Below are 4533 nucleotides of genomic sequence, written 5' to 3'. Positions count from 1 at the left end.
GGCCGCCGCGCGCGCTGCACGGCGGAAGGTAGAGGTCGCCGCCCCCCGCAGGCAGGGACACCGCGCCAGGCAGTGCCCAGCCACCGCAGTACTCCCACCTCACCGGAAGCAGCCGGTGCGCTCTCACTTCCACAGGAGCCGCTAGCGGACAGAGGAGAGCCCGCACACCTCCTCTTGTCCTCCGCCGGCACCCGCCTCCGGCCGCGGCCGAGGGGCGCAGAAGCCGCCCCGCAGCCCAGCTAGGCCGCCCGGGCTGGCAGCACCAATCAGGAGTAGGGGCGGGGCAGAAAGGAAATCGCGCCAGTAGGAAGGAGCCAGAACTTAGCACAGAGCCACTAAGGGGGCGAGGGCGGGCCGCGTTCGCGGGGGGTGTCGGGAGGGGGGCACGTTTGAATGCCGCCGCGACAGCAGCTGGGAGCTGCGCGGTGGGGGGCGGTCCCGCCGGGTGAGGATGGGCGCCCGCCGGCAGCTACCGTGAGCGTTGTCGGGGTGCGCTGCGTGGGGAAGGGAGCGGATGTAGCCTTCTTCATATGCCAGAACGATGCAAGTTATTCGACTCAGTGAGAAAATGAAGTGTCAGCATATGCAATAGCAGAACACAGTACACCTCAACAGAAGAAACACGCTAGGGCAACTGGACGTGACTGAATTGATGATGGGTCTATGTTAAGGAGCTAAACTGACATAAGATGTTTTAGGTCCTCTCTAAGAGTGATGATTAAAAAGCAAGATGAGCAGCAGTTTCAATACACAGAGTATCCTCAAAACGCCAACTTCTTGACAGCATCTGCCCAAACTGAGCTCACTTCAACATAAGAGGTCTGGCTTTGGATACTGTACTTGCTCCAAATAGAGACTATTTGATTTTTATCTTGCTTCTCAAGATTTCTGCTGTCTTGCTTAAGAAACTTTGAAATCTCCAAGAAAGCCAGCAGCATAACAAAGTAAGACAGTACTTCTACTCAGAGGAGAAGAAATGTGGAGATCTTTCTCCTCCAGCTATGCACTTAGTATTACCTCCTCCTAACTACAAATTCTTTCAAATACCTAATGGTACTGTTCCCAGTAACACTAATTTCATCAAAGCTTTCAAGAAATTAAGATAAATTGGAGTACTAGACATTTTCTTTATTCACGGTTAAAGGTATGTCTCAGCAACAGTTCCTAAACACACAAAATCCTCTAACTGCAACACTTAGTTGCAATGCAACTGTTACTGCCTTTCTTGTAGTTCCTATTCTCCCTAGACTGACATGTGGACTGATTCTCTCAGACTAAACACAAAGGAGGAATAGTACTGGTAACACAAGTTGTAACAACAGCATAAAGCAGTTTTAGGGGCCTAGGAGGAGTTAAGCTTGAAGAGAGGAAGGGTAGGACTTTTTAATGGGTATTTTGAAAAACTGTACTACAGTACTTGCCTTAACAACATGTACTTCCCACCCACTCCTCCAACACCTTCTTAACCAAGGAACGGGAAGTGTGGGAACAATCGGATGAGTACAATTGCACACAGCTCTACTACAAATCTAGGAGGAGGCAGGGTCTCAAAAACAAGAGCAAAACTGAGGCAATTTAGTTTGACTGCACCACCACCAATAAGAAGCTGCTTTGGAACTGAAGGCAGCAGCTGGGAACTCGTACAGAAATGCTTCAAGTCAGGAAGTACAACTCTGAACAGTACAGATGTGACCTGCAGGATCTCCTTAAAAAAAGGGGTTTGTGAAAGGCCAGCTTTAAGAAACAAGAAGTGACATGAGGCTTAAGACTTAATGCTGCAGCCTTTACCTCTGGAGGTAAATCAAAGCTAGGTAACGGCTCTTCTTTTGAAGCACCAGCACAGCAAAACTAATGCAGGAAAGCTTTAATCCCATGTAGCTGCCCACTGTTACAGTAATGCTACTGATTGTTCCTGGGAAGTAAGAGGATGTGAGATTTAATTCCAAACCAAAAACTGAATGAGTAGAGGAGTCTACTGTTAGTAGACTAACAGTATAGCTACTGAATTCTTTTTTTTTTTTTCCTAGTGAAATGAATGCCTGATTTTCTCTGAACTGCAGGGATAACTTCAAACTTCATAACCACACCACACAGAGATGAAGCAGATTCAGAAATTGCTGCGCTGCTGGGAAGCAATGAGTCAGATTGAATTACTGAACTCAAAATGTAGTTGAACATTTTATACCAGTAGAACGCTTGGATTTTTTTCCTACAGATCCATCAGTGATGGTCTTTACCTTCTAACAAAAGAAACACAAAATGCACTGAACTTCCATTCACAACAGTCATACAACTACTTCAGTAGCACCTAATGATAAGGAAAAACGTGTTTTGAGGTTATCATGACAGTGAAAATTCACTATTCATGTTGAAGGACTAGTAAGTATTGAAGCATTAATTCTGGATTAAAAAACCCAAACTACTCAACTCCCATTTACTTTCTGTTTCTTATAGATCTCTGATAGACTGCAACTTGTATCTTCGACTAGATTATCTTAATTCAAGCTGTTTTTTTAAAATAAATTTATTTATGGCTGTCACCATGTCTTCTGTAATCAACAAATGACATTTTTAATAAGCTACACTGAAATTAAGGATAATGAAAAAAGGATTTTTATGATCTAAATGTACAGACAAGTCTGTAGGATCAAATGCCATTATCAAAGCAATCTCTACCAGATTTCCTTGGACATTCAACTGAAGCAGAAAACTTAAATCTGCCTCATCATGCAGGAACTATCTTGCCGTACGACACACAGACCACAACAATCCAATTTCAACTTGACCTAGATGATACAGATTATCAGTTCTAAGGTTATGATAGTTCAAGTATATCTTGGTCCTATTTGTTTCAGACTGACATTAACTTCATTAGGACAGACTCTGACACTGCTGCCAAGTTTATTGTTTTGTTCCTTTTCTTGCTTCTTCTAATACACAAGAAGTCTGTGTGAGCTTTATTAAAAAGTCCAAGAAATAATCAATTTTACGTTTCAAACAGCTATTAAAAGATGCACTGTACATGTAAAAGCAGATCTTGCAATAAACAGTATAGTTTGCTTAAACTTCCTCAAACATAAGGCAGGAATGACCCTTTAGTAACCACCACTAGAGGGCAAATATTAATCCTATTTCCCTTTTACACAGATGCTGGCAAACTAGTGCAACCTGAAATACGATTTCCTCAAATAAAGTTAGGATTAGTGACAATACTACTTTTTTCTGCCTTCAAGTGTTTACTTTGGATAAGGCAGGTGGTTAACTACTCCCTAACAGCAAAGCCAGCAGGAGGGCATACATGTATATATACACACCTCTGTATATATACACACAAGAGGGCATACACCTCTACCAAAGCTTTCTTTTTTTTTCCCCTATTTTTAAAAGGCATTATGTCATTCCAAAGGGCAAACTAAGAACAATACTACACTATTAACTCCATGTAAGATTAAGATTTACTATATCTATAGCAGTCTGAGAAAGAAAACCTAAGTAGTCTTGTATCAGAATGTCCTTGTTCTGGTAATTCAAGTATGTTCCTATCGTCCTTAACACTCTGTAGGTTAAAAGTGCTACCTACCACTAAACTAAGTTTGCAGGGTTGTTGTTTTTTGTAAAATTAAAAAAAAAAAAACAACAACTGTAGACCAACTTCTGCATTTTGGCTACAAAAATACTAGAAGCACAACTATTTAGAAATCAGTGTTGAAGGAAGACTAATTTCTCACAACCTTTGCTAACTTAACTTTTACCATTGAGTTGTAACTTTCAATTTACGCATCATATAAAGTGGAATACTAAAGAAATGTACTTCCAGGGCACTGTAATTGAATTCACACTTTATAGAAATGTTTAGTATATCTGAAGTACCTTTACTGATTCAGGTCTTAGCATATCCTGCTTTATTTTTTCAGGGATTTTTGTGGTGGTTTTTTTGTTTTGTCTATTCCCCCCACCCCAATCTCACTTAAGGCTGTAAATGTGACAGAAGATTTAAAAGACTTACTCTTGCCAGATTACATACCTGGAGAGGAAAGTCCTCATAAAGGATATTAAAGAGGCAGTTTAAAAAACTGGAACAAAAATTGAGAAAAAAGAAGGCAGATTGATACTGCCACCAATTTCTTAACTAAAAAGTGTTCTGTTGATGATTACGCTATCAACAGGAAGCTGAAACTATAATCACTAGTGGCCCTGAAAATGGCACTTGTACTTCATGTTTTATGGACAGCACATCTTTCTTGCAGTGAGTTTAAACTCTAAGTTTCCAAAACCTTAAAAATTGTACTAAGTTACCCCTGACAAGAGAAGCATCTTTTAATGACAAAGCGAACCACTAGGTTCACATGGCTGATCTGTTCTAGACACAAGCTACAGAAATTAAGCTAGTTGTAGATAGTTCTGCACTAACTACAGAGATGAGGGAGGGAACTCCAGTTTTCAAATCTGTTTAAAAGTTTCTAGCAGCAATGACTTGGAAATAGGTTTCCAAAACTCACATTCCAGAAGGGAAATAATACACTTGAAACTCAC

The sequence above is a fragment of the Gavia stellata genome, chromosome 2 (assembly GCF_030936135.1).
Source record: "Gavia stellata isolate bGavSte3 chromosome 2, bGavSte3.hap2, whole genome shotgun sequence".
Lineage (NCBI taxonomy): Eukaryota > Metazoa > Chordata > Aves > Gaviiformes > Gaviidae > Gavia > Gavia stellata.
Note: the sequence above shows the minus strand (reverse complement) of the source record.